The following is a 12,699-nucleotide window of genomic DNA, read 5'->3' on the forward strand; positions in this document are numbered from 1 at the left end:
CTCCGAGGTCAAGCAGAAATGCCTCGGAGAAACGCAGCAAATTTTCGGATTGGGGGACGTGTTTTTCTTTCTCACCTCTTCCCATTGGTTGGAATGTTTACATTCCAGAGGAGAGAAAGAAAGTAAAAAACACGCCCCCGAATCCGAAAAAAACGGGGCTTAAACGGACAGACGCCCCTCTCCTCCAATGGCTGGCCTCCGTTTAGGAAGCCAGCCAATGGAGAAGAGAGGCGGGTTCAAGCCCCGTACTAACATACATTAAATCTCGCGAGCAAGACTGCGCAAGCGCAGCCTTCGCTAGCCGAGACTTACAAATCACACTGTAAAAGACTTCACCTGGACCCTGTTATCAACACTCAAACAATTACCAAGAGGAGGAAACATTGAAACTCAACTTTTACAAAAAGAGGCACCTTATTTTAAAATTTCACAGGACCCAAATGGGCCAGAATGAGATGACTGAATTAACAAAAATCTAAGCTGCATAAATACCGCAAAAAATATTTGTTTCTGAACAAGAAACACAGCACAAACGTTCGGCAAATCTCAATACCCAGAATTGCTCTCCGGGGTTCAAACCCACGACCGATCCACAAATGTTAATTTTGAAAGACCACAAACACGAAAAACACAAATAATTCGATTTATGATAACTCCAAACTGGAGGAAGTTCCGCTCCAAAAGATGAAAGCAATTCAACAAAAAGCATATTACGAAGCACTACAAGATCCAAAATTCTCACAACTCCCAGAAACCGTGTAAAATGGTTTCAAAAATGAGCGGCAGGAACCGGAAAAAGAAAGGAATCCATAGAATGCCAAGCCAGGAGATGACTGATTTATCAGCCCAAGCCACCGCATCATTTTCAAAGTAAGCTCTCTCCTAAACTTAATACTGCATCAACACTATTCAGAAAAAGATTTGTGTCTTAAACTGTTTGTGTTTCCGTGACCCTAGATCTGCATAGAAATCAACTTCACTACAGTCCGCAAACAGTAAAAATTCACCGCGCCCTCGGGGTGCTGTAACAATATTTCCACAAGTACGTTTAATGAAAGCATGAGAGTGTGTTTTCCATAACTAACGGGCCACATAAGATTCATACGGCTTGCTTTTTTGCCTCATTCCGAAACACAAACAGTTTGTTGATTCATAAGCGCTCAACTGGCAAGACCAGCTACGCCAACACGCCTGCAAGTTGTTTTGCAGCCGGTCACGGCGAGAGATAATTCAGAAAGAATTTATACAGTTTCTCTGTTGCAGAAATTGAAACTTGAACCAATAGAAACTGTTCTTTGATTCAAAAGTGCATGATTGGCAAGAACCATCACGCCATTACCAAAGTAAGTTGTGTTAGACGATCTTTAGTTAAAAACGGACTGCGATTTACGATGAATGTTTTTTCTGTTCCAGAAAACATAAGTATGAGAAATCACAACTGAAGCATACCGCCTCTCAAAGGAAACGTGGGTCTCTACTTCGTTGAAAAGTGAGTTTTCAAAATGTGCACACCGTAAAAGTTTTGTAAACGAGCGCGATAGCCCGCTACAAATGCAATTTTCCTTTTTTGCTTCAGACTTGAGAATATACGGAATATTTCTCTTGACGAGCTTGGCAAACAACAGAACTCCCAACAATTCTGATAGCAGTAAGCTTACAATGTCATTAATGAGAAGTTCATCCATAAACAAACCTGACAACTAAGTAGCTCTTTCAACTCTTTCTTTTTAGGTACTCTTAAAAGTCAAGTCACAAAGGAATAAACAGCATGCTGCTTCAAATACGCGAAACGAGCAACACGAACATAAAGCAAAGCAAAGTCCATTCGGCTCTATCAACTTAAACGAGTAAGCGTTCTACAGCAATGTGTGCACTTGTTATAGTCCATAATAATTACGTTTTAGTAAACTCAAAAGCTCTTTTCTCTTACAGTACTTCAAATGCAAATTGATTAAATCCTGAGACACAACAACAATTAATAGTTTAGGTATCATAAGTTTTCAAACTAAAAATTAGTTGTGCTAAAAAAATAGTGTAAATTTTTGCGAAGCTTTAATTCTTAGTTTTTAACTTTACTTTTGGTAATTTTGCAGATTACACTGCGTCATTTGCCCTCAAGAAAATTCCTTGATACTTAAAGGGATTAGAAATGCGTCTGCACCTTTCAATATAACTCCATGAGGGTGATTAACGCAATATAGCCTAGCTAGCACAATAGGGAGATCACTTTAACTCCACATCCCATCATGCCTCAAGCTTAACCCCATGGACAAGGGAACTCACAAAAAGAAAGGGAAATAATTATGAAGAGTTCCTTTTGATTACTGATTTGACAAAACATTGGTGTAATGCTAAATTGAAGTTTTTGATCAGTGTACCCATTATATTATGTTGAAGTTTGTGATCATTGTACTCATTGTCAAACTTTATTAACTGCATTGTCTTGTGATTATGTGCTTTTGATTTGTTACAACCATTTTGTGTATCGCTTTATGTTCATGCAAACAGTTAATAGTATAAAATGTGTCTTTGAATGTTATAAGCCATGGCAAATAGCAAGGACCAAGAAAAACAGGTCTACATTCTGCTGAAATAAATAGCAGGAAAGAAAATAAGGTGATCAGAATCTTTTTCTTTCAATTTTTTTTTCGAAAAGTGGCATTTTCCAAATTATAACTTAAAATCTGACTTCACTATGAGAGGGGATTTTTCATTACAATTCCAAAGACTTGAAACTAACCCTGGGCACGACACTACGCTTCGTCCACGTAGTGTACGTAGCGCTGCCTGCTTCGCAGTTTTCGAAGTAGGCGAAGCGTAGCTGCCTGCTGCCCACCACCCGCCCGCCCAACTTTTAAAAGATGACATAAATTTATAATAAAGCAAATTAAAAGGCACTTACCTGAAGCGTGGCGTCTCTGGGGCTCCCTCTTCCTGGTTTTCAACTTTTCTGACAAATGCGCATGTGCGGACGCCCGCGCATGCGCATTTCTCGCAAGACCCCCTGGATCGCACTGCATGTTGAAGCCCTGGTTCGATTGTGGGGTGGAGCTTGGACACAGCCATATGACAAATAATAATGGACATGGGAATCTCGGGGAGATAAATGTACGACCTCGCAATCACTAGAAACACAGCTTGGGGAGTGAAATGTTAGTGGTCTGGCCCATATAGTGCACATGGGAGTTATCGCTACAACCGTCTCGAGCTGAACCACTTGTGGGGGCAGAGAGTGAGGCTTGCTGCAAGCCTCAGGGGGGAAAAAAGGCCTAAACACTAAGGAACAAGTCTCATTGGGATGGCAAGTGGGAGATGCAAGTAATTGATTGGGTACAGGGTCAATAATCTATCTCAAAGTTAGTTTTGCTGACAGTACATGCAGCCTATCTGTGACGGGGCAGGACGGTCTGTACAAAAAAGAACTTTATTGCCAAGACAGAGTATCCCTGGAGAGGCCTTTGAGAAACATTTAGGACAGGTCTGTAAGTGCTCCTCTGCTTGACATGTGCCTTGGCTGTAATGCACCCTACCCCTAGCTAAAGATAAGGAAGGGGCAATCCATCAACAGGGAACGATGGACAAGATATTATTAAAATTCTCCCTCCTTTCAGTGGAAACACATACGGGTGGCAAGGATGGTGGCATGGGACTACACGGTGAAGTCCCAGTCCCTACAGACGATCATTTAAGACGTCAAATCTTCCTGACAGGCATTAGAGATAAAAATATGAGAGGTGTGAATCGACGTTGCTTTCCTTCTCAGGACCTTATAAATATGGAGGAAACAGTGAAAGAGGTAAGGGGTGTCTCTCTGAACTGTGAGATACAGTTTGCGAGCTCAGATCCATAGTACAACGGTTGGAAGCGACCTCTGCAGAGCTAACAATGCGGGTGAAAGATGCAGAAGGACACACCCACTGCAATAACCTTCATTTTGTGGCCTTCCCAAAGGAGCAGAGGGCCCGAATCCTGAAGGACCCTATTGGCTGAAAAATTCCTCTGCATGGTCATAGATGTGCACCTCTGCCCTGAGTGTTCTACTGTATTGCAGTCTGGATCTCTAATACTGATTTTTGGTGTCATAGGCAAACCTGGATCATGTGCGTGCGCCATGACATAGGCCTGACTCAAGGATTTGTGGTCTTGTTAGAGCGGGAGTGGCTCTCAAAGCACTATCCTTATAGTGATGGAAGGCTACTGCCTTCACCAGAAGCTAAGCAACATGAGCATAGTGGTGGCAGAATACCATGTAGTGATCAGTAGGAGATAACAGGTTCTTTTCAACCTGTGTCACTGGATTGAGGCCTAGAGCATCACTAATTTTTAAAGTTTTGCTTCTGTGTTTGATGTGTAGTGCATGAGTGGTGTCTCTCCGCTGGGTGTATGCCTGGGAAAGTGTACAATACAGGGATAATGCAGTACAGTGCATTGTATGTTTGCTGAGTGCATGTGCTGATGGTATGTGTTTCTAAGATTGGTACAATACATGATGGATGCAGCACATGCATTTTAAATACATGTAGCGAATGTATGTGTGCCTATGAATGGTACAGTGCATGACGGATATAGTGCTGTGCAGGGCATGCATATGAAATGTATGTGTGCCTATGAGTGGTATAGTACAGGAAGGATACAGTGATGTGCAGTGTGTGTACATGCTGTATTCATGCACTGGGTAAATGGGTGTATGTGATTAATACAATACATGCAGAATCTGGGTTCTGTTTTGGGAGACCCAGACCTGCGTGGTGAAACATGAGGAGGTAGAGGAACCTCCTCAGACATATTTGTCTATTGCTAAGTGAGACACACACTGGAGAGGGGAGGGCAAGGCTTCCCCTGTACACTTAGGGGTATATTCACAAGAACGTGTGATACCTACAGCTAGAGTAGCTTAACGCAACTCTCAACATCGCAGCCCATCGTGTGAAAATAACCCTGTGAGAACGTGGAATTCACAACAAGGCGGTACCATGCGATAGTCTGCCTAAACCGCGGACAATGTCCGCGATACAACCACATCGATGGAGATAAAAACACAAACGACAACACACAAAAAACCTGCAATGGGCCAAAGCGCGATGAGGAAATCAGCGATAAGCAGCGCCAGGCCTGCAACACAAACCTGGCAGGTGGGAAAAATCACCATAAAAGTAGAAAAAACACCCAAACACAAACTGACCAACACCCAAGCACCATGGAGGTAGCCAGAGCAGGTGCATAGGACGAGCGCAACACCACAAGCACCCCGGACGACCAGCCCGGGACCTCGGGGACAGGGAAGGGCAAGAAGAAGAGGAAGACGAAGTTCAGTCCGCAGGCGAACAGGATCATAGTCACGGAGGTGATGGAACACCATCAACAACTGTTTGTCACCTCCAACGTTTCATTGGGCAAAAAAACTGGAATATGGCGGGACTTCGTGGACAAGGTGAATGCCGTCGGAGAGCACAAGAATACAATGGACGAGGTCAGGAGGCGATGAAATGACATCAAGAGAAAGACCAAGGAGAAACTCACAGCCAACCAGAAGGCAGCAATGCAGACTGGAGGTGGGGGCCCAGCGCCACAGCTTGTGCTGGATGACATGGAGGAGCTGGTGTTGACAGTCATCAGTGTGGATACTGTGGCCGTAGTCGGGGGACCGGACACTGCTAGACAGGACACAACACAACCGCAACAGGGTGAGTGACCACCAGGTACTGGGTGAACGGGTGGAGATGGCCACGATGGCACACATGCACAACCAAGCAGAGCACAGTGCACACCCTCAATGACTGGGTCATCGCCCAGATCTATAGACTGTCACAATGTACAATGCCATACTGTCTGAATGTCAACATGTACCATGCGGCTACATACATGTGGACACATTGCAATACACCATCTCCCCTTCACATTGTAGGGCCACCGTCAACACCCCCTGCAGAGCAGTCCCAGCCACTCTACACTGATGACGAGGAGGACAACCCCAGCATCGACGCACAAGCCCTCATAGACATCATTGACATCATCCGCGACTCGCCTCCAGGATCAGGGCTGACCAGCTGCATCGAGGAGACACCACCCACTACCCAAACCACACAGCAGGAGGCACCCATGGCCCCAGCAGTCTCCCAAGACCCCCAGGAACAACACACGGCCTTCCAATGCCGTGTGCTGTAGGCCCAGAGGGAGATGGCTGAGCAGGTGCGGGTAGGGTTCGTCCTCATGGCCACCAAACCGGACACCATGCATGGGTGTCTAGGCCCGCTCCATGGTCTCCAACAAGCCCTGACTGACATCGCTGGAGTCCTGACGCAGAGAGAAGAGCACCTGTCCACTCAGAGGGGCACCAGCGTTACTAGCCGTGAGCTGGCACACATGCGAAGGCTCATGGAGGACATGGTGCAGATGGAGGCGGAAAGGATGGCAGCCACCGCTGTACATCAGCGAAATGTAACCACGCTCTACCATGCTCTGCAGATCATCATCATGGCATTGCTGCCACAAGGCGTGGCGCAGATAAATGCTGCTGCCCCCACACCATCCACATCTCCGCCCCCTGGTGTGCCATTGCCTTACAGTGTGGCAGACGTATCTGCTCCGGCACCTGATGTGTCAGTGGCACACAGTGCCTCAGTCGGTACTGCAACATGCACATGTGGGGCAGAACAAACATCCGGGGACGAGGATGTGGATGGGTTTGTGATCAGGAGGCACTAGCATTCATTACCACCACCTGCCTGTTTCTGCTTGGTGCCACAGATGGCCTCATGACTGTCCACTGACCCCGAAACACTCCAATGCACTCACCTTGGACAGCGACATGGACTGCCATATCCTGTTTGATGACCAAGGACACGGCTACCAGACTGCGGACTGTACCCTTCCTCTTCCGCAGTACGTGTCATCCCCGGATGGACTCTGGCTGGCCCTCCACGGGTCCATATTGTGTAGTGTGCTCGGCAATGCCCTGTACTGCTCCAGCTGCAGAACTGCACTGGATGTGCAATAAACATCCAGTGATACACAGCTGTGTTATGATTTTCATCATTCATGTATGAATGTGGGGATGAATGTAGGGACAGTGATTTCCCTTGCGTCAATGATGCTCATCCTGTGGGATGCCAGTCAGAGGGTGCTACATTGCATATTGTGTACCGGGTCCCGTGAACACTACAACAGGGACACACGCATCAGTCACTTTCATGTCCGGACATGGACTGAACCACGCCCAAATCCCATGAGTCATTTTTGCAGGCCCTGCGCTAGTCCGGCGTACGGCTGGCCAGACCACTCCGCTTACGCTCCGAGGGGGGGCCCTCATTGCTACCAGTCGCAGGCGTACTCGGGTGGTGTGCAGGTCACTGGTCTAGTTGTCTGCATGTCACAGCCACTCCCTGAGCGCAGGTTTGCACGCACACCACACCCATCCAGCAGATGTGTCACAGGCCATGTGACTCCACCAACATAAGAGGCCGACGATGTCACATTCCCCTCTGCCGGTGGTGACTGGATGACGGACGCTCCACGGTTCTCAATCATAAAGGGCACATGAGTTGTTGCGCACAGGGTTAGTGGCACCCGAGGCCCTGCGCCCATCACAGGCCTACCACCATGTGACGCTGACTGGCGTTGCACACGGTTAGTGGCACCCGAGGCCTTGCGGCCATCATGGGCCTACCACCACGTGGCACTGACTGGCGTTGCACAGGGTTAGTGGCACTCGGAGCATTGCGGCCAGCACAGGCACCCCGCCAGGGTGACTTTGGGTGCACTGAGTCAGTGGCACCTTAAGCTTCTGAGCGGGTGTGCAGCCTGCGATGATGCCGGGTGCACTGGTATGTCCTGTGCCATGGAGTAATCAAGGCCCAGCACCAAACGTGAGACCTGGTGGCCTGTGGAGCGGGGCTGCATGGTGTGGAGGGTGCCATGTCTGCGGGCCCCGGGCTTGTGGCTTGCAGAGGCACGTGGTGGGACCTCCTGTCTACACGCCGGTGGCGGAAAGTGAACAGTGACACCTGGGTGTGCATGGACGGGCATCCTCCGATGGGTGGCGGGTGGGGCTCGGGTGCCTCTGCCTGGGTGTGCATGGGCGGGCATGCTCCGATGGGCGGCGGAAGGGGCTGGAGTGTCTCTGCATGGGCGGGCAGGCGATGTTGTCTTGTGCAATTGTGTGTACTGTGCCAATCATGTATCTGGACTCTGTTTCAGAAGACGGGTCTGTCTCAGATGTGTGACCTGGTGTACTGCTATACATACCGGCCGGTGATTGGAGACACACCGGTGGCAGCAGGTGAGCAGTGTGGCGTGGGTGCGCAGAGGTCTCTCTCTCTCTCTCTTCTTCTCTCTCTCTCTCTCTTCTTCTCTCTCTCTCTCTCTCTCTCTCTCTCTCTGTCCTTCTCTCTATCTCTCTCTCTATTCTCTCCCTCTCTCTCTCTCTCTCTCTCTCTCTCTCTCTCTCTCTCTCTCTCTCTCTCTCTGTCCTTCTCTCTATCTCTCTTTCTATTCTCTCCCTCTCTCTCTCTCTATTCTCTCTCTCTCTCTCTCTCTCTCTCTTCTTCTCTCTCTCCCCCACTTCTTCTCTCTCTCTCTCTTCTTCTCTCTCTCCCTCTCTTCTTCTCTCTCTCTCTCCTTCTCTCTATCTCTCTCTCTCTCTTTCTTCTTCTCTCTCTCCCCCTCTTCTTCTCTCTCTCTCTCCTTCTCTCTATCTCTCCTTCTCTCTATCTCTCTCTCTATTCTCTCCCTCTCTCTCTCCCCCCTCTCTTCTTCTCTCTCTCTCTCGCTCTTTCCCCCTCTCTTCTTCTCTCCCCCTCTCTTCTTCTCTCTCTCTCTTCCTCTCTCTCTCTCTCTCTCTCTCTCTCTCTCTCTCTCTCTCTCCCTCTCTCTCCCTCTCTCCTTCTCTCTCTCTCTCTCCCTCTCTCCTTCTCTCTCTCTCTCCCCCTCTTCTTCTTCTTCTTTCTCTCTCTCTCTCTCTCTCTCTCTATCTCTCTCTCTCTCTCTCTCTCTCTCCCTCTCTCCTCCACTCTCTCTCTCTCTCCCTCTCTCTCTCTCTGTCCTTCTCTCTATCTCTCTCTCTCTCTCTCTGTCCTTCTCTCTATCTCTCTCTCTATTCTCGCCCTCTCTCTCTCTCTCTTCTTCTCTCTCTCTCTCTCTCTCTCTCCTTCTCTCTCTCCCCCTCTTCTTCCCTCTCTCTCTCCTTCTCTCTATCTCTCTCTCTCTCCTTCTCTCTATTCTCTCCCTCTCTCTCTCTCCCCCCTCTCTTCTTCTCTCTCTCTCTCGCTCTCTCCCCCTCTCTTCTTCTCTCCCCCTCTTCTTCTCTCTCTCTCCCCCTCTCTTCTTCTCTCTCTCTCTCTCTCTCTCTCTCTCTCTCTCCCCCTCTCTTCTTCTCTCTCTCTCCCCCTCTCTTCTTCTCTCTCTCTCTCTCTCTCTCCCCTCTTCTCTCTCTCTCTCTCTCTCTCTTCTCTCTATCTCTCTCTCTATTCTCTCCCTCTCTCTCTCTCCCCCCTCTCTTCTTATCTCTCGCTCTCCCTCTCTTGCTCTCTCTCTCCTTCGCTCTTTCTCCGTCCTTTGAGATACGCAGGACACACCTTCTCATCATAATTTTTGTCTTGCAGGCTGTGACCTACGGATTGTCCCGAGGGTAGCCGCCATGTGTCTTCATTTCATTTCAATGTTCATTTTAATAAAATTTCATTTGTTGCTTCGAAAGTGAATGTGTGATGTTCATTTTTGTGCCAACACATGCATGTCACCAGTTGTCATTGTGCCACATCAAGCAGATTATTTTGTACGTATTTAGGTGTAGCTGATGTGGCATGTCTTTGGTCGGGGGTGCCGGGGAGGGGGGTCCTGGGGGTGGTGGTGGCCGGTGTTGTTGCCCTTTCGGCCCTCCGGGCTACATGTTTAGATGCCCGGGTGCATCTTTCCGATGTGGCTGTGGGCTGTACTCCCTTTTGTGGTGCAGGCTGTGGTCCGACTTTGCACCAGGTCAGAGCAGGTGCTATTTTCCTGCTGCTAACTCGTCTTATCACCTGTTTTGTGTTCTTATCGCAGTTCTGGCTAGTCGTTGTGGAGTGGTGTTGTCGCGGCTTCTGGCACGGAAACGCCTACTCTGCATCTCAATAGCGATAGTTGCGGGGGTCATCTGTGGCGATGTTTTTTGCGGCTGCTATCGTGGGTAAACTGGTGCTGTGGGCTGTTTACACCAGCTCGTGATTGGGGCGATAAGTTTATTGCTACTTTGCTGTGATAAAGTGCTGTTAACTCGGCGATAGCTCCTTGTGAATATCCCCCTTAGAAGGGTGCTCTTTGATTCAGTGAGAGGTCACATGGAAGGGGCCTGGGCATATGTCAGCAAGATGGGGCTGATAACATTATAAAAAGTAGGGCTGGGGCCCTGGGCTAACCTTTTGATGCACATATCACTGTTGCTGTTGCTGACATCCAGGTGTAAACTCTGTTCAGTTCCAATGGACAGTGTTATTGGACTATCAGATTTGGAGTTGCTCCTGCTATGACATACTGCTTTCAAGAGGGCTAGAAATGCACACCTCAAAAGAAGTAGGCCCCCAAAATAAACTTCAAAGACCCAGTCTCTAAATCACATTTGGTATCTGAAAATGGGCTGTAAGATGGGGAGTTTTAGACCCCAAAAATTGTCATCTGCCAAGTAGCCATATGGGCTGTCTGAGAAGGATCAGGACTAGGGACCAATGCCTGCTAGTCTCCCAGATGAGTGAGGGAACATCACCTAGGGAATCCAAGACCAGCTGCACTGAAGCTTGGAGCAACAGTGATTACCTGCTTGCCAAGACCAGTGTGCCCCTGTGAGGAAGAGGAGAGCATTGGCGGGAACAAGGTCCAATGGGTAGCCCTGTTGAGTTGACTCACTTTGCAAAGTTTGAGGAGACAGCTGCTGCACTGATCGGGTCATTGACTGTGTGCAGGGCAAGGTCTGTAAACCTCGTATGCCAGAGGAGGGCCACTGTGAATTGAGCAGTGTTCATCGCTGTGCCGATCGAGCTGGAGCCAGTGGTGAGTGGAGCAGGATGGGCTGCTGTGAGAAGACTGCCAGTAGTGGGCCATGATCCTAAATGCCAGGAGGGGATATGAAGACTCCCCCCAATGCCAGAGAGGGCCACTGGGATCAGCAAGATATGTGACCTAGTTGGACTCGTCAGTGAAGTGAGGCTGCTGTGGAAACCTGCCCATCTGCTTGGGAAGAACTGATTCGCACCAGGATCTATGCCCCTCCCCATCGCAGAAAGAACCAGAGACTAACCGTGCAAGAGGGAGCTGCTGAGAACCTCCAATCGCTGCGGAGGCACGGCCACAAGTGAATGCAACTTAAATCAGCTGCTACTGCTCCAGTGCAAGGGGTGGGCTCAGGAACTCCAGTCGCTCCAAACCTGCACCGTGCGGGTAAGACTGATTTCGGGTCAGTTGGCCCAGGGGGAACTTGCTGCTAGAACACTGCTGACTTTAAAATAGTGTTACAGTGGAGTCTTGTAACTCAGACTACAGCTAGGGCTTGGCATGGATGTTGGCCATAGTGAAGGGGGAATAACCACAACTGCTAGAAGTGAGGAGAGTGGGAGCTGGGGAACCACCTATTGGAACACTAGAGCCTTGCCCCCAATCAGACTGTGTAGTTGTTTGTGAGTTGTATTTTTCCTTTGTGTTGGTAGTGGTAGAAATAAAATATTCTCTTTTTTCATAAAAGTGAGTATTTGTCTGTACAATAATGTATTGCTGCTGCTGCATTTTGAGTTGAGAGCCTGTGTTCAGTCCTCTGTATCCACACCACCTCCTCGAGGCAGTCTTGGACTGCTCAGATCATGCGAACTCTGAGAGTCATGTGCTGAAGGGGTACTTTGCCCATTTGCTTAGAATCCATTTTTGGTCATGCCCGGGGAAATCAGGAGTAAAAGGGCCCCAACCCCTATGGGGGAGCCCAGTAACCCCTGCTTGCCCAGTGGCCCTATGAAAGAGGGTTCTGACTGGCCCCTCCACTTCAACACCTCTCATCTCTAGATTTCTAAACTATCGAGACTGGAGCAGAGAGCCTGAATCTTGTAGGGTTTCTCAAGACTTGGTTCAAGAATGTCCGGCTGAACAACATGATTTGCACCTGTTTCCATATAGAATGAGTTGTTCTCTCAGCCAGCATCTACACCTGAGAGGTCTCTAACCCCATACAAAGATCTCTCATCACTAGCTTTCTGAACTATAGAGACAGGGATTTAATCTCTAAAACAATGAGAGAAGGGAGAGGTTGAATGATTGATTCTTTATTGTATGATTACCAAAAATCATTTACAAATACGGTGCATAATACGTCATAAAACATACATCTGATTATTAAAGGGTCTATAAAAATATAAAAACGTGTGTCCCATAATTTTTTTTAGGACATCTGGGGGGTGCAGCAGAAAAGCGAAGAAGAGTCACCAGACAAAACTGAAAGGCATGGGTGCTTGAGCATGCGATAAGGTGTCTTACCTTCATGCATGTGATTATTATGTGCGTAGGCAGACATATGGGATAGTATTTACAAATACAGTGCATGATACATCATAAAACTTGCATCTGTTTATTAAAGGGTCTATAAAATGGTAAAAAGGGAGAGGTGTGCTTTGAGGCATAGTGGATAACGGAGTTTCTTGACTACACCAGGGCTACCCACAAGCAGAGAATATCTTTTGAGCATGTCAA

General features: G+C 48.2%; 1 long non-coding RNA gene across 1 annotated transcript; it reads left to right on the top strand.

The window, feature by feature from the left end:
• The first annotated feature begins 1,576 nt into the window (after positions 1 to 1,576).
• On the top strand, positions 1,577 to 8,270 carry LOC146834710 (uncharacterized). The gene is made up of 3 exons (XR_014960324.1): positions 1,577 to 1,648; positions 1,732 to 1,847; positions 8,197 to 8,270. It is a non-coding gene; the product is annotated as an uncharacterized LOC146834710 (long non-coding RNA).
• The last annotated feature ends 4,429 nt before the right edge of the window (positions 8,271 to 12,699 follow it).

Source organism: Triturus cristatus, chromosome 4_2, assembly GCF_964204655.1.
Source record: "Triturus cristatus chromosome 4_2, aTriCri1.1, whole genome shotgun sequence".
NCBI lineage: Eukaryota > Metazoa > Chordata > Amphibia > Caudata > Salamandridae > Triturus > Triturus cristatus.